We start from the raw sequence: 19,217 nt of genomic DNA, 5'->3' as shown, positions 1-19,217 counted from the left end.
CTAACTGCCGAGCCAAGGATGAACCCAATATACAGAAACATTCCAAAGCATTAGCTTAATAGTATCAGATCTGAATGACAGTCTATGTTCGTCAGATATAATTGAATACCAGCATCACTTCTCGTTGTCATCTGAAATGCTAATTGCTGCCACCTCAAAGACTACGGTATTCTGTTCTGCGAAGTTTTGTTCCTGCATCAAATACTTGTCTCGATTTTACGGAAATCTCACCCGCAGAAAGAAACAGAGCGAGCGCGTTGATCGACTCTACGGTCTAAAAACACTTTCCATTTCGGCACCGATTCAAAAATTCCAGTTCCGGGGGAGTAGCTCTGTCAGCGGTGTAGTAAGCTAATCCTTTATTTAACAGTCAAAAAGTCGTCATTTTTCTCTCCAGTAAGGAAATTCCATCCCATTTCCTGTGCGACTGTTTTGGCGCATCAAATTGTTACCAACTTGCATTTTTGTGACGGTGCCACAGTGGGCGAGTCACGCACACGATTACCTTGAGACAAACACACTCCCCGCGATCTCTGCCATGGCATCAGGGTCGCTCGTTTTCCCCTAGATAAATTTCAAGCTTCAGCGTCATTAAATGATGCAGTTTGAAAGTTAACTGACATAATTCTAAAATTAATCTTTACCTTTAATTTTTCTTTCAGTTTCCGTTTTAACGCCTGCCGCGTTTTGGCTGTGAACAGTGAGGCTCTAATGATCTCTTTTTTTCTTCTTCTTCTTCTACTGTGTACAGATTACAGCGGCTACTCAAACCAATACGTACATACATACTTAATGCTTCTGATAACTATCTTCCTAATTGACACAGGATACTTGACAACTATAACTCACTGCCACAAAAGAAAGATTCATAGTGAAACTTACACCTCTTAATGCACAACTCTCCGCCCGTAGCCTTGTTTGAGAATGTGACCCACAAATGGAATAGTCGTAGCAAAGTCATATTAACTTTGAGTAAAATTCAAATGGAAACTGTTTTTTTCCTAAGGGGCATGCTGTATTTTTTTAAACGGTATTTTTTTTTATAAGATTAAGATTTTGACAAACCTCGTTCTAGACATATAAAACTGAATATACGTACATTTCAACCACAGAAGCCCAAAAACTTAAAGAACTAAGACTGAATTAAAAAAAGGGAACATTTAAAAACATTAAATTACCACATAGTTGCAACATAAGAAATAATAGGTGCAAAACTATATCACGGTCATTCATTCAGCCTCAAGTTCCACGAAGAACAACGCGAAAAACGGAAATAAAATAGTGAAACGAGCAAGTAGCCAGAACGTCTATACATACGTCCGAATCCGTCTGAAATCACACGTCGGAAGAGTTTCATGATACGCATACAAACAGCAGGATTCTCCCACCAAGATATTCCCTCTGTTCTGTAGGACTCGAGAAAAAATGCGAAAACACTGGCGGCCCACCTCGCAGTGTTAGCGGGCAGGGAAGAGTTGATTTAATTAGGCGATGAATCCGGATGCGGGCGAAGATTTTTCTTCTCCTGCTTTCTGCCTTTTTTTTTTTTTTTTTTTTTAATCCTCGCCCCGCATCCCGACGCATGTCATAATCTAATCAGACATGTCTCTCTTGTTCCACGGCTCTCACCTCGATAACAATTCCTCGGGAGTCATCGAAAAAGTTTTGCGGTATATTGCGGACCGACCTGTTACAAACGGGTAAATGCACAACTATAGCGTCTGACTTGGTTAGGTATAAGTCAATGTCGAATTAGAAGTCTCAATCAAAATATGCATAAAATAAATTACTCGCGAATTACTTGTCGTAGAATGTTAAAGCGACGCAAAAGGTAAAATCAACACAAGCAAGATTAATGACAATTAAATGAAAAGAGAAAAATTTTATGAAGATAAATCACTAAAATTTGTTATGGCATAAGGCATGGCGTTTAAGGCAGTGCTGTAGCCTCTTGTTAATATGTGTACGTTAATATCTACAACTAAGTCCGAAAGGTTGTTCTACAGTTTATTAGTAAAACGAACAGATGACCTCTGGTATTTTCGTTATGACAATGTGACACCTTGAAAAAAAAATGATGACTCTCTGTGGGACGAGTATTACCCGCAAACTCAAGAAGATGACTGGGCTTTTTGGACGACACTTTGGTCAAGGATTAAAATAAACAGTTTGATGTACTATTAAATAAAGTAAAGCTAAAGGCGTTTAAAATTGTACAAAAAGGGAATTCAGTTAAAATAATGTAATAAACAGTATGAAACAGGAAGGGTATGAAGTAAAATTGTGTCAAGTTAAAACAACTCTGCACCTCACGCGAACAGTAAAGTGTGCCAGCAACTGTGTTTGTGGGGTGAGCGCTTAGGAACCTGGGACCAGGAACCATAAGAAATCTAACGGTTGCCTAAACAGTAAATACTCTTATTTAGGAAAAGAAACTGTCAATTAGAGTAATTCCTTCGCCAACATGATAGATCTGGAATATTTTACAGACAACATACAAGTTTTATGATGACAACGGTAAGTATTTTTGAATACTCGGAATCATAATTCAGATGCACAAACACCAACGCGTAGAGTCACGGAGATTGAACAGATACGCCATTTGCTAATTATTGTCTTGTTTTTATTAGAGCTGAACTTTATACCCCGCTGACTATGCTTACTAGCTCTAATCTTTGTTGAGACTGGCAGTTTTTAGTGACATTCATCCCATCTGTTGAAAACAAAAGTGATAACTGCAGGAACAGTAACAATATCTGTAAAATTTACTATCCTGCTTTCAAGACTGACAGTTGCGTTACTTATAAGTAAGTGAAGCAATAAATGTCCGAAATCATCATCCTGTTGGCATTAGGCAAAGGAAATGCCACTGAAAAATTATGGATGATGTTAGACGTAAGTTTTAAATTAGCAAGGAAGCCCAAAGGCAACAATTTAATACGTTTGTACCTATTTGCGTGATCAAGGCAGCCTTGGATATGCGTCTGGAAGAATATCACTATTAAATCTTCTTCTGTATGCGTACAGGCTACCAGGAAACAAATTCTACAAACAAAATACTTATATAAATGATTCAACAAAATGTTCTCATTAAACCTAGCGAACGATGGAAGGACAGAGGGAGACTTATAATGATTTAGATTTGCACTAGCCCTGTAATCTGGAGCCGTCACAACATTGCTTGATTTCCACACGTCTGGAAAAAAAAATGAAAAAGAGAAAATAGTAGAACGTACTGGTTCGGGGTAGAGAATCTTGTTAGAAAACGACAGGAATAGTCCAACAGGATCTTCACCACCTACTAATCTATGAGGTCTAGACTCTAGAGTCTATCTGAGGCCACTGGAGCGAAAACCATATACTAGCCAGTGAGTGGTTTTGGATGACAGGTTCCAGGAAGGTGAAGAGCAACTGAAAACTGACCACCCGTCCTAAAAGTTCAACTGCCAAGTAGTGATATATTAACGTGAACAGATTTACTGAATTATACGTAAGGTCAACATTGACTGCTATTAATTACAGATTAGAAAAAAATTATTGTTGGGGAAAGAATGTCACAGTTTTGCAGTGGTTTATTCCAACTTTATTGCGCGGCTTTTAGTAAAAAACATAATTTGCGTTTCACAAAATTACTCGATGCCTGAAGGTTCTTCCTGGCTTTCTCTGTTTTCAAGGTAATTTGCTACGTTACCAGGTAATGACCTTCCGAGTTAAATAGATTAACATAGAACTATCGTTTTCTGGTGTATGTACCTACATACACTCGTGCACACCTGTGTCTGCCTATCTGTTTACAAAACAAGACACACAGACAATTATACACACACACACACACACACACACACATATATATATATATATATATATATATATATATATATATATATATACATATCCATATATACATACATACATATGTGTGTGGTTGTCCATTCCCATATCTTCCAATTCCATTTGTTTATATATAAACTCTTCTTCTGGTTTTGTGTTTAACCTTCCACTGAAAGTTAACTGCAATTTTGCTTGATACATAAGGATGGTCGCAATTTCTGAATAACAGGTAAATGACAGACGAACGAAGCTTACATCCTGTCAATAACCGAACAATTTACAGTTGCAGATTACCGAGAAGTCGATTGCAGATTACCGAGAAGTCGAATTCCTTGAAATAAGATGTGCAGGTTCGCAGATGATTAAATACAACAAAATAACTAAAGGCTGACAAATAAAAGGGAATGTGAACACAAAATGGGTATGCATAAAAACGACCACGCGTAATACCATACACTATCTGACTGTAAGCATATATAGTCCTATTTGCTCATTTTCCTGAACTTAATCGAGATTTGTTTAGCTCGTTATGCTTTGCAGAACCTTAGGCCAACACTATGACTGGTTTTTGTGATTAACGTTTTAGATATTTCGCAAAAGTCTCGCACAAAAGCTCGAATAAGGGCTAAACTTTTCATCACTTGTTTTGAAGAATTAGGCCATGTTCAGTGTGTGTTTGAAGAATAAGGCCATGTTCAGTGTGTGTTTGAAGAATTATGCCATGTTCAGTGTGTGTTTGAAGAATTAGGCCATGTTCAGTGTGTGTTTGAAGAATTAGGCCATGTTCAGTGTGTGTTCATATAAAAACTAATGACATAAAAACGACAAAAAGAAATTCACCTATTTTGAGGGAAGTTCACAACATAAAGCACGACCTTGATTCGTCCTGATGATGACAAAGCGAGAATTGCCAAAATAAAGATGACAACAGAAATCTAAAGTTCGTGGTGACTAAAAAAAAGAAGAAGAAGAAGAAGAAGAAGAAGAAGAAGAAGAAGAAGAAGAAGAAGAAGAAGAAGGAGAAGAAGAAGAAGAGGGCTCTTGTCCCTGCAAGGGTCATGAAATTTTGATCTTGTCCAGGGAATCATAAGTCAGTTGTAATTGCCGCAATTATGTCATTACCACTACTCGTCTATAAAATCGGAGACCCCTTTTAACATTATTCCTAGAAAGGGTCGCCCTTTCGCATGAGCACTGACCATATAATGCTTTCAAGTATAACCAAATGACATTCTTCCTTGAATAATAAATCGTGCAGCTGAAGTTGCCAACTGGCTCCGAACATCATTCTGTTTTCTCTCCATTTTCACTGAAATTCCCAGAAAATGTCCTCCTGTCTAATGACTTCTAAGAGGCGGATAGAGAATGTGCCCAGTTTATTCATTCTAATGAAATCTCGAATAAGACTTTATGTAAAGAGTACTTATTTGTACAAATAATGTCTGAAACTTGAGCATCAGATTACAGTCATATGCCTTCTCTGATAACATCTCGTATTGTTTTTCCCTCAAACTGTCGGCGTTTCAAATGGTTACGCAGTGCATTATGTAAGTTGACCCAACGTCTAATTTTCGTTTGACGGCTCATTATATTCATTGCGTTATCTTTGCGAAATTTACATCAACCGCACCGAGTTAGTTTAGGTGACGTCAGGGTAATGTTTTAAATCAAGAATGAGCTGTTTTCAAGTGAGTAATTGTATGCTTGGAGTCCCGGAGAGAAGGTGAAAGTGCGCGAGACATTAAACCTTTAAAAATTCTTCGAAAATAGAATGAGGCAAATGTCAGCAACGACGGAGGCGAAAGAGGAGTCAGCCTCAGGAGAGGAGGGAAGAGAGTGTGGGAAAATAGTAGGAGTGACGTCAGGCGTAAGAAGATATTATGGATAAAGATGAAAATATTTGTTCTCGTGTGTTCGTCATTTCTAAGAAGGATTTTTTTTCTTATATTCCTTGACTGAAGTTGCCACCACATATATCGGAAGACTCCATCATAGGATGCTAATGAGGATTTGCACACGTTGTCAGATCCTGAAGGCGCGTCTATTTTTTTTGCCTCCATATTGCAGTGTTATTGAGCAAAACTAACGCAACATTAGGACGTTTGATGAGATTGTAGCACAAACAGAAATATATACTATATACACACACACACACACACATATATATATATATATATATATATATATATATATATATATTATATATATATACATACATATATATTATATATATATATATATATATATATATATATATATATATATATATATATATATATATATATATATATATATATATACATATACATATATACACACACACTCATGATACTGGCTGGAAATTTCCCAAATGCAGGTCCTCTCACAAGCTTAATTTGTAGACATCTATTAATATACGATTTCTCACTAATTCATCATTCTACAAAATTTGGCCAAAACACACACACACACACAGTAACGGATGCCATAAAATAAACATTAATATAAGACAGCACGCATTTTTAAATTCGAATGGAAGAACGTAAGCGCTCAAATTACCTAAAATTTGTTAGTTCCCTAACGCAGGCAGCACTCGCTATCCTTACCAGGCAAGAGTGAAATTTATTCCAGGGGACACGAGTTATCACTCGACTGTCACTCACAGTTCAATCAAAACTGAGCAAGAGGACGCACGGAAGCGTTGTAAATATGTTCCGGGTAAACAGGTCCCCATCCCTCAACCCTCTGGAATCCCAAACCCCGAAGTTCTGGGCTGTCGTAAACCCCCGCCCGCTTCACCACCCATCGACACCGCCACCCATATAGGCAGAGCCAGCCCTGCTTTCCCAATAGAGCGCGCACCGTAATTTTCGATAGTCCATTTTTAAGGCGCCATTTACCAGGAGCAACGACTGTGTCCAGCACGCATCCTGTGCCGGACAAAAGGCTTGTTCAGTAGGTCGTCCTGATAAACTCGTACTTATTTGAGGCGCTTTTGTGCATAAATATTTCGATGACGCTGTGGTGTTGCTTAAGCGTGGGAACCATCGCAGGCAGGCAGGCGATGATTCACCTCATCGCTCTTGCCCTCTGGAATCTGCACCACATGAGAATCGTGAATCGACCTTATATAGTTGTCGGGACTAACTTTCAGTATTTATCATCTGTACTGATATCTAACTGTCTATCTAATACACACACACACACACACACACACACACACACACATATATATATATATATATATATATATATATATATATATATATATATATATATATATATTTATATATATAAGAAAATGACTACTTATCGAAAAGTCATCTTTCTGACTAAGGCTTTCCTAGCATCCAAAGCTAATAAAATATTGCCGCAAGCAATGTTTTTTTCTATGACACTGAGACCAGGTCGTTGCAGTTTATATCGAACAAGAAATAACAAGGAGTTCTTTTTCAGTTCATCACTAAGGCTGCTTTAGCGTTCAAGGCATCTTCTTCTTCTTCGTTTAACCTGCTTTTTCCCATCTTTCATATGGGGTAAGCACGATGCCTTCTTTTGAAGGACTACTGGATGTTGTATGTAATGGAAGTTTAGAGATTCATGTCTAATTTCTAATCGAATGAACACGTGTGGCCGAGGTCAGAACAAACAAGGACAGTTATGATAATTTGAAATGCTGGTCTAGAAAATGAAAAAGATGGGTTTTAGAATTTCCTCAGAATGTCAACGTTTCTAATATTCTGTTTGTAAAAGAAAAAATGATATTGTTTAAATGATTATCTATCGCTGCATTAGCAGTAGGACAGCAGTATAGTCAGGAGAGGCTAAATTCATGAATGCTACTGTAAGTGCGACGTTCACAACAATCCTAACAAATTTATAAAAGACACAACAACACTATTTGTGCTGAAATATGAGCGGGATAATGACGCCTTTTACCCCGTGAATCTCTGTCGGATAATAATAGGAAATGTCTCAGCACCAAATGGGTTTTTTCATACATTCTGGACGAATGCGCACCAACAGACCAACAACACCGCACCCTCAATAATAATTGCTCTGACAATATTCCTGTCACAGTTGTTTCCGAGGGGAACCTTTGAATGTTTAAATTTTAAAATATTGACTTCAGTGTATGTTCTTTTACAGCATATTTTCTTTTCACTTCTTTTTATCAGAGTCTATTAAGTTATCAAAGGCTACATAAATCTGCAATTTACGATATTTCTTGGGCACAATTTTCATGGGCGCAAAATGAAAGAAATTAAGACCGAGAGTTTTTATGCGTCTTGTAATTCTGCGTTCACCCGAAATAAACATGAATTTGAAAAATCCACAAATATAACTTTGTTATCTGCTTCTGGACATTTTTGTTTGTACGCATTACTGACAAAACTGACAGAGAATTCATATCCACAGCATGTCAAAAACTCAGACATCGTCTACATTAGAAAATCATAAAAAAAATATTCCGTTTGCAAATCACTACTTCAAACAGATGCTAAATTACTTTTTTCTTGTACGACTTTCTCATTTATTTTACAAATTATCACCGCACAGAGGCCTGGATTTTCATACAATATCGTAAAGTCATAGATTGATAGTGATTACCTTCTCTTGAGTCGATGTAAGTTTTCTTATAGCTGACTAATCTGCTGTCGACAGACATTCTGTTTATCATTATCATTACTTGCAGGTTAATTCTAAACCTTTTCAACGACCAGAATATTTTAATTTTAGTCTTTTTATTTGCTTTCGATTATATTCTAAAGACAATAATGTATAGTAGTGAAAACACACGTGCTAAATATAAAGACAATTGAAAGAAAGAATGATGCTTTTTACGAATTGGTATATAATTTCGTACATGAAAGAAAGGTCCATAAATTTCAGCTTCCCCATCACATAAATTGCTTTGAACTTATAAATTAAGCCTCGTGGGTGATAAAGTTAAACCAAGATTTATCGCTAGCTATTAGTCTTGAGACAAATCAAGAAATGAGTTTACGAACAGACGCTACGGAAAACAAAGAACAAATCTGTTGAGCGCCTGCAGTTTTCAAAACCACATTCACACGTGAGCATGAAGCATTCGGGTAACATTTCGAGCACTGCTGATCAAATTTTAAAACCCAGTTCTTATACACTGAAGAATTTTTTCTGGATTCCATGGACGTTTCCAGAAACTGAGACGGGTGGGTGTCTGAACTGGAATATAAAATTTAGCCCAAAGGCCTATAGCTCTGGGACCTATGAGTCATTCAGCGCTGGAAATAATGTTCACTTGAAGAGGTACACTGAGGGCGCTAACAAGCATTGCCTACAGTGCACCACTTGAAGGGTGAGTATCCGAAGGGGTTGATGAAGATGAATCCTCCATTGTGACATGGACATGGTCATTCAAACAAACTTGTTCCTATCCTCACACATGATCAATATGCTTACATGTACTGTGTCATCCGTAAACCCTCGAAGCCTTTACGACCTGATGTCCTCTAAAGGACTCTTTTATCTCTCTCCTTATCTCTGAAGATGTCGAAAGGAATACCCCCCGATTTACGTACACAGGATCACCTGAGTTGCTCTGCGTGAGTAAAACTCGTCTGTGTAACGAAAGATGAAGTAAGAAACAGACATAAGTCAAATATACCTTAGTTTAACCAGACCACTGAGCTGATTAACAGCTCTCCTAGGGCTGGCCCGAAGGATTAGATTTATCTAACGTGGCTAAGAACCAATAGCTTATTGTGGAATCCGAACCACATTATAACGAGAAATTAATTTCTATCACCAGATATAAATTCCTCTAATTCTTCATTGGCCCGTCGGAGAATCGAACGCGGGACCAGCAGAGTGCTAGCTGAGAATGATACTCATTCGCCAAATCAGGAACTGAGAAACATACATTGTACGCATAGGAGAAGTATCAAGAGGTCGCGGTAACGTACATTTCAAAGCAAAAAAGTTACTTGTCTCCAGCCAGCCATACCTCCATCGAATCATTTCCAGTTTTAAAGTTTGTTCATCTGATATAATCATCATGAGACAGAGACATTATTTCGAAGTGAGCAAGTTCTCTTAGCGTGAAAATAACACGAATTTAGATATGCATCGTTATTGCTTTCATAATACTAAATTAACTAACTCATTTTCAGAAAGAGCAATACAATTATTTATTGTGGATTTGGGCTGCATGCATGGGCCAACTGGATTCCCTGGCGACGCCCATGATTATGCATAGTAAGTATACACGTAATGCGTCACTAACAACAAAAGGCTCAACGTTACTTCCGTCTTTCGTGTTACGGGATGGTTAAATTTATCAGAAACCGTTTACCTTTGTAATTTCATATATCAAGGCGTCTTTTCCAGAATTACTCAATCAGTCGCTGACATTTGATACAGTCTCATGTAATTAGAAATCAACTTGCAATTATCAACACGTCTCTTCCAGAATTACTCAATCAGTCGCTGACATTTAATACAGTCTCATGTAATTAGAAATCAATTTGCAATTGAAACTAAAACAATCCACAATCTTCTCAAACCAAATTAACATGCTCATTTGATCTTCATTAACATTCACATATCAGTGTGCCTTTAAGAATAATCTATAATAATAAAATCCAAGTGGATCTGATCTTGCTTGTCTGCCCCTGGATGACTGTAGGGTGAGACATGATACAACCACCCACCCCCTAGAACCCGGTTTGTCCGCTCCGGGTGGGGGCGGGGTAGGTAGAGGATCGGGAGGGTAGGGGAGACACCCACCCTCCTCCTGCAAACCTGTTTGTTCGCCCCAGGTGGGGGAGGGGTAGGTAGGGGATCGGGAGGGTAGGGGAGGCAGTAGCCACGGGTTCCAGCGCATGTAGCACGCACCAACAAAATAATTTTTATAATATACTGTTATCATTATAAAAATAATTATGCATACTGAATGTTGGTCTCACAATACCAAAACATCCAATCTTATGTTCAAAAGTAAAATCTTACATGATGAAACTGTGCAAGAAAAATACAAAATAACAAAATAGCAAAGTGAACGTCGCTTTGACATGTAATATGTGAGGATTAAGGATGAAGGATGGCCTTACTTATCATTTGACAAGTGACCTGACAAGCATAAGGATAGAGGCTCTTCCTGACAAGTAGCCTCTTCTATTAAAGGGTCGCGTGGATGTGAATCGCAGCTGGAAAGTTAACTGTACCACCCGGCCTACTGTGCGCTGCGACAGTCAAATGGGGTTGAATTGACAAAGGATAGCGACCCTTGGTGGCTGCATCGATTCAGTATCTTTGTCTGTCCTTAAGCTCCCATATCTATTTATCATCTGTCTATCCGTTCATCTGGATACAAATATAAGTAGATAGATAGATATTTCCTATATTCTTTCTCCCATTCAAGAGGAAAAAAATAAGTATACCAAAGTTTAACCAGACCACTGAGCTGATTAATAGCTCTCCTAGGGCTGGCCAGAAGGATTAGACTTATTTTACATGGCTAAGAACCGATTGGTTACCTAGCAACGGGACCTACAGCTTATTGTGGAATCTGAATCACATTATATCGAGAAATGAATTTCTATCACCAGAAATAAATTCCTCTAATTCTTCATTGGCCGGCCGGAGACTCGAACGCGGGCCCAGCAGAGTGCTAGCCGAGAACCATACCGGCTCGTCCAACGAGGAACTCCCGTTCAAGAGGATCATCCCAAAATGGGTTACCTCATGATTCTCAGCTTGGAATTTTGGGATGAGGTTGCCAACTCCATGAGCTTTCCCCGGCCTCCGTTGTCACCTACTTGAGTCGCCTAACTACCAGGAACATGCTTTACTGCATTTGTCAGCAAAGGCACAATAATAACTGATAATGCCTGCATCGCTCAGTGTTCGCCCGCGTTTCGAATTCGGGAGAGCAAGCTACCTGGCTCATTCTCTAGACCTCGCTACCGGTATACCACAAAGACCATCCCAACCCACACACACAACATATACATATGTGTGTGTGTCTCTGTGTATCTTTGGGTTTCAAATTCAAATTCTCAAACTTTGAGGTAAACCTTTATTAAGAGGTAAAAAGTGTCTATGGTCTGAGAGAGAGAGAGAGAGAGAGAACGCAGATCACATGAGTCAGTCGTACCTATGCCGATGCGTATTTTATCACGTAGCTTTTATGACAATAAAATGACCTTCCGAAATTTGTTTCCTGTCTGAAAATCTGCCGCCTCATATCCGGAGTCGGAAATAACAATATTTTGTATCAGTTACTTTTCGGATTGTTAATGTTGTCATTCGCTTGAAAACTGGGATATATTATTGGCGAAAAATATGATTGTTCCCTATTTCTCTCAGTCATCTCTTTTTATACAGGGAACCATTTATTGCTTATCAATGATGAATATAAAAAAGTACCTTTTTTTATGAATACTCCCCAAAGGAAAACAAGGCGAAAAGTAGTACTATAGTCATCTTTTAAATTTTGAAGCAGTTATATTTTAGCCAAAAAAAAAAAAATCGACAATCCCCAGGCTGTTGCATACAACTCCCTCCTCAACATGATAAGGGCCCGACGCGAACTTCGATACTCCTTTGAATTAATGCTTTTTCATTCTAATACTTCTGACGTTCATCCATCTTTGTCCTCTTCTCAATCTTTCTAAGATATATCTCTGACCAACACAGTCTACCTTCTCCCATTTCATACACCGGAAATAACAAAATCAAAACACCCTACACCTGTATTTTTCCACCATCACAGGGTTTTATATTTCAATGATATTTCTCCTCAATCTCCTTAAACCGAACAGCCAACGCATTTAAACAACCTCCGTAGTCTTCAGTTTATTTTTATTCAACAACTAAACTCCTTTCCACAAAGAAGCGCCAACTAAACAATCCTCACATACATTCCAACTCCTTCAAATAACTCTCCCTTACAGTTCCTTCGAATTCTCATTATCTTCCTTTCCCTTTACTCTAACATTAGCCCATTATTCTTCCCAACACCTTACTTCATTAATGTCCAACTCTTTCCCTAATCTGTCTCAACACCTCACCTGTATATGAATGTTGAACCACCACTGTGGAAACAGATCTGTCTGAAGCCTCTCTCCACTACATCAAACACTCCCCGACTGAGAATTCTTAATTAAACTTCACTATCATTGCAGAAACACCAGTTAGTCAAAACAAACTATAACTATTTCCCTACACACTGGCATCATTCTTCGCCTATAAATGCCTCATACTTACTTTTTGGCATTTTACTTCCAAAACCCTCCCATAACAGTTTAATGATGTCATCCATATACACAGCCTACTCTTTATATAAACAAAGCTGCCTTCAGCCGTTAAGTTTTTCTGATTATTTGTTTTACTCAGACTTTCCAGGTATACTGACAAAATTCATGTACTTGCCATTTTTACGCTCTTCTATATTTTTTTATCTGACATGCAGGGACGAATAATGCCTCATCCATTTCTGGGAATTTTAGCAGCTCATTATATACATGCCATAAAATGAAAAATACTTTCAATCTTATGAAACGGCTTCACTTTATATATATATATATTTATATATAAATACATATATATATATATATATATATATATATATATATATATATATATATATATATATACTTACGTTCTGTCCTCGGTGTGTTACTTTAATGGGTATTATTTAACGAAGTCTTGAACAACAATCATCATGGTCTGACGTAAATACCACTATAACCACGAAATATACAAAATTACATATAAGAATAATGGTAGGTCACCAACTGAAAGTTCTAATCAATACAAGATTCTACTTTATTACACACAGGTGAGAGCATTGCAAACAATAGTACTGACTCAACTCTCAATAAAGAATCAATGGTAGAATTTAACAGCAAAACAAAATGTTAATTCTACTTGCAAGGAAAACAATTAATGATACAATTCACAGCACGGCGAGCCAGGGCTCGGTAAAATAAACTAAGTATTTCTTGCAAAGCTGCACGTTGCAAGGCCTACCCGTGGTAGGACAGGCTTCTCCAGGTAAACTGGTGTCACGAAGACGAAGGTAACAATATAACATGTCTCTGGAAATAGAGTAATCCCAGATAAAGCCTCGTGGAACTGTGGGTTCTCTCAATAGCAACTACAAGCACATGGGAGGAATAACTTAAGGTTAGGTTTACTACGAGCAAGGGACAATTAATCCACAAACTAAGTCACACAGGGAAGCACTTGAACACTGGGTGACGGGATATCAAAGAGAAATGATTGGGAGAGAAAAAGTGACGAAATGAAACGAGAGATTCAGTGAAGGAAACAAAACTGTCTGAATGCTCACAAACGTACCATGGATTTGCCTTGCAATGTGCACTATTGCAAAGATGGCTGGAGACTCTACACTGTCTTCCTTCAGATCACACGTGGCCGCTTGTGGCCTTATGGGTTCTAGTTCACAGACAAAGGGCTGGCACATGGCACGGTTGGGAAAAAATCAGCAAGAGTTCCTCTTACTGAAACTGGGCAACGACTGAGAGTTAGCAGGGAGGCTGGTTGGCTTTTATGATTCCCGGTTTCACCTGAGGACAAACGCCACTTCTTCCAGGATTTTCACATCAGCTGATTTCTGAAAGAACATTCTAGAAGCAATACCAAAAGCTCGCAAAAGTCGGAGGTCAGGGAGGAAAGGGATTCAAATCTGGGACGTTCGTTTCCCCGGCACCAGTATTCCCTGGTGAATAGTTTAGACTCCTGCCTGGACCTTTCCTGGCTGGCACATCTCAAAAGTACCCTGTTGCTCTTCTGTACGTAGGTATGGGCTGGCTAACCCTCAAAGCATAGGACTTTGATTCTTAACCCTAGTAAGCAAAGAGATGATGGCGATGTAAATCTGTGACAATATATATATATATTATATATATATATATATATATATATATATATATATATATATATATATATATATATATATATATATATATATATATATAATACTGAACTGAACATTTAAACTTGCAGACGTCCAACCTGAGACAAAGCGCTCGCACCACTTTTTATAGAAGCACGCTGATGAAAGTACCTTTGTTTGACTTTGGAACAACAAATAACATCTCTAGGTTTGGGATATAAAAACCTAGCTTTCTACATTAAAATGTTTCCCATAACACAGGTTATTCCTGAAGAGAAACGTGGCAATGGTTATTGCTACATTCATACTTTAACTGCTGAATTATACATGGTCCCTTGTACAAAATACTTCATAAACCTACACAAGTGGCTGATCAGCAGTATGTTGAACCCACTGTGCAATTCACCTCTATTGTAGGCCTACATGCAATCTTGCACACGATGGATATTGACACCCTTACTTTTCAATGAAATCTCACCAATATTTTCTAAGTGTTCTCCTACGTCATCTTGATATTTCCGGATTATGCACTCTTTCACCAACCTCTCATTGTCCATTCTTTCCACGTGACCAAGCCATTTCAAAACTTTATGATCCATCCTTTCATCTATTCTAACCTTTTCACCACTTTACTGTGTCTGCATTTCTCATTCTCTAGTTCTTCATGCAAAAATTCATCTCAGCAGTTTAAAATTTATTGCTTTCATTATATAAAGGAGAGCTGAATCAACAAATCTTTTTTTGTAGCACCCACTATGCTACATTGCATGCTTCACCTAATTTGTGGTACATCTCTTCTCTCATCCAGCAGTCATCTGGGATCAAAGTTAAAATGGTGCTAGACATGACCTACAGAGAGACATACGAGTATACTGCCCCTAGCATTAGTGGAGTGGGGTGGCTGATTCCTATCTCCCACTTTGACTCTTAGCTAGTGCCGGTACCCATTTATAGCTGGGTGGAATGAGTGAGCCGCAAGAGGAAATTGAACCCTAAACTTTGCAAATGCAAGAACCGGGCAGTGAGTGTGTAGGGGGTTCGATGAGCTGCTGATGAGCCCCTAGGTAGGCGGATGAAGCGAATGATGCTGTGGAATTTTTCTGCACAGGGCGTCAGTTACGATTCAGCGGCTTAAGTATGCATGTGACAGTGATCGTGTCTTTTTTCTTTAGCAACTAAACGACTCTTTCTCATGGAGTGGGTGTCTTCGTTATGGGCTACCCTTCCGGCATCTTGAACAAGTCTTTGAGTGTGTAACCTTCCCTTAGTCTTGTACAAGGATGTTAAAAGGACTTGATACTAAACTGACGTCAGGTACTGTCTGGCGGTGCTCCTCGCCCATGCAAATACTGATCAGACCAAACAAACTTGGTTTAGCTTCGCTGATCATGCGACCAGTGGCGTAGCGATCATGGGCGTTTAGAGAGAGAGAGAGAGAGAGAGAGAGAGAGAGAGAGAGAGAGAGAGAGAGAGAGAGAGAGAGAGAGAGAGTTGTACCGCTTACATTTATTTTTGTTTTAGCATTAGATGAAAAAAAAACGTAATATATCGCAAAGAAAACGTATAAACATTTTTGTTCATGCACGGTACCCAGAAGGCGTTATCAACTAACAAATAGACCTAATCTGAGGAGCACTGAAACGTATTCTCTGCAGCGAGGAACCAAACACACGACCCGCCTTCTCTGGAGTCTGGTCTTCATTTTTGTTGATTATCCTGAGATACTACGCTAACCATTGCATTAGTCATGATATTACTCTTTATTTCCGAGGACTGGATTAAGCAAGCTCTCGTTTGTTAATCAAACATGTTCTAAATGATATTTTTACGAACATTTCGTGCAAAATATATTGGAAATCGCGGTATGCTAGCTTCTCATATCAGGAATTTGACATATCTCGCTAACAACGAGAAAAACTTCTTTCCTGACCGGTTTTATCTTGACTGCTCTAGATACTTCTTGAATCTGGCGCAGGAAGGTAGCAATAGCATCAGCAACAGCGCACGGTCCAAACAGCTGCGAAACTGTGTGCGTAAGTGGCAATAGTAAACAATAATTTTAAATTTCCTGCTCGTAACTGCAACTGCCAGCACCTGCTCAACTGCTCTATGGGCATACACAGTCAAGGAATGAATGGTGATTAATAGCTGCTAGAACATAATGCCTTTGAGATATTATCGGTAAAAGATGACATTTCTTAAAGGCGGAGAAAAATTCACATGCTGAGGTAGGCGTTCATTTCAAAGAGAACGGACGATTCCGATTAATGCCATTAAAATCCATGCATGAAAACTAAGCTGTTGTTTCAGGCAGTTCCTTTAAGGCTACAAGTCGTACTGACAACAACATGGTTACAAATGAAACTTCGAAGCATGAATCGTTCCACTGTTACACTTAGTTGCTTCACGCCCAGATAACCACATTACGTCGAAACCCCACATTTAAAGTGGGAGCGAAGCGTTGATAAACTGTGTGGAAATTGGAACATACTAGTTTTCAATGTCATTAATAGTCTCTTCTACATTATCATAACCTTTACCACTGTCGTCACAAAACAGTCATGCAACCACACATACGCGCGCGCGCGCACACACATAGAGAGAGAGAGAGAGAGAGAGAGAGAGAGAGAGAGAGAGAGAGAGATTCCTCTTGTCCTAAGCGAAGTACAGCAACACGGTGTAGGTTTCTATTATGGCAATGGTCATCGTCAATGGTGCTTATTTTTGTTTTGTCTCCGATTTAGTTATCTATCGTTTTATAGTTCTTCGTTATCGTAACATTTTCGTCTTTTATTCGATGTCCAGTTACAGCTTTTTCTGGAAAATGTTTTCCTTGGTAACAGAAACGCAGTTTTAAGGACCCGTGAAGAACTTCGGTGCTCTATATATTGCATAATGCACAGTTCAATAAGCGGCTTATTCTAGTAGTAACAAGGAACACATAAAACACACACGTGGTTATTCCCAATGCTAGTTAGATATAAATAAAATCTTACAATAAAAAAATCGTTTTAATAAAAAAATGCACGAAATATGTACTTACGTTACATACAATGGAAATAAACTGTCATTGAGGTTTAAGGACGACTACTTCAAATCTAATTAGTATAAATTCTATGACCAAAAATTCCTGTTCATTCCTGAATTTTGTAGGTATTTTAAAATCAACATAGATTAAAGTGATTTGACACGTATTTTCATAAAGGCTCCCTATTGCCGACTGCAGAGGTCTTGCCATTGGTATGGCTGCCCGTGAATTGAACATATATGTATGAATGTGTGTGTTTTGGGTTTTTTCACTACATATAAACGAAAGGAAGAAGAATTTCTGATAGGAATCCTTATAGTTAATCAGCAGTCTCAGAGGACCATGATTCGAGTCTGCATATGCAATATCTCTGTTGATGGCATAATATTCAGTATATTCTAACATAGATGTAATATAAAAGTTTCATCCCTAAAAGCTTTTCTCATATTTTATGACACTTTTTCTCATCATTTTTTCTCTCCATCCTTATTTGCTTTATTTCTTCCTAAAAGATCCTTTATTGATAAGCATACTCGTCTATTTATTCTGTCAACGAATATTACCGGAACGACGTTTCCATCACAGCTCTTATCGATCCTTAAAGATTACGAAAAACAGCCCTTAAGATTTGCAAAAGGTAAGCATAATCTGGTGCTCCATAGGATAAAAAATCCAAAACGCGGTATAAATAATAAGACTGGGTCAAAGTCACGTCCAGAACCCTTTGGAAAGTCAGAACACCTTGGATGGATTTGGTCCCTAGTTAGAGACTAGCTAATATCTGATCTTATACAGCTACTGATTGTTTCCTAACACTTTATTCTTGACATATTTTCGAGAACGCCATCAAACAAACTGAGGAATGCTTTTATATTTCATTATACTTAGTTTCACAGTTTCTCTGACGTGACTCTTGCGCTTGTTCAAATTACACGCTGTTGTTACAGGAAACTGAACTTTATGAATATGATTTCTCTTATGCACCGACATCTCTTTCGTTAAACCTCATGCAGAACAATGTCATCAAGAAAAGACATAAATTGAGGCAATGACTGCCACAACGCCTACGGCAAATAAACACTCCGGGAACGTAACCGACTTGAAAAGAGACTTGAGAAAGTAGCACTGTTGGATCGCGTTGCTCATTGAGAGTGTCATCTCCGAAATGCGCGTGAATAGAGTTCGTAAATTCGAGTACTGCCTCTCTTGTGCGTGCGATATTCGTGCACAGGATTTCCGTTTCTCCCTGACGTGTCACCGTGAAATGACGTTCTTCCGGATCGTGCGCGAGGATAATAAATCGGATTACTTTGCTTCCTGAACGTTTCCCCCCCTTTTTTGGTGCGTGATGTTTTAAGCCCTCTGCCGTTATTAGGCATTCACGTGCACACACCATCGATACTAAATCACTTTCGACCGTCGCAGGCGGATGAGGAGCGACTTGCACCACGGAAAGATAGGAGCGTCTAGGTT

At 38.5% G+C, this 19,217-nt stretch overlaps 1 protein-coding gene across 4 annotated transcripts in view; it reads right to left on the bottom strand.

Annotated features, from left to right (window-relative positions):
- Window positions 1-19,217, bottom strand: part of LOC136849017 (ankyrin repeat domain-containing protein 29-like) — a 44,379-nt gene that overhangs the window by 15,392 nt on the left and 9,770 nt on the right. The window contains exon 1 of one of the 4 annotated variants that reach the window (XM_067121868.1): window positions 6,417-6,534. The exons of the other annotated variants lie outside the window; for them this stretch is intronic. The gene's annotated coding sequence lies outside the window, so the exon portion shown is untranslated. Of the gene's footprint in view, window positions 1-6,416; window positions 6,535-19,217 lie in introns of those variants that run through there. 4 annotated transcript variants of the gene reach the window in all.

This window comes from Macrobrachium rosenbergii, chromosome 20 (assembly GCF_040412425.1).
Source record: "Macrobrachium rosenbergii isolate ZJJX-2024 chromosome 20, ASM4041242v1, whole genome shotgun sequence".
NCBI lineage: Eukaryota > Metazoa > Arthropoda > Malacostraca > Decapoda > Palaemonidae > Macrobrachium > Macrobrachium rosenbergii.
The sequence above is the reverse complement of the archived record's forward strand: the minus strand, read 5'-3'. Positions and strand labels throughout refer to the sequence as shown.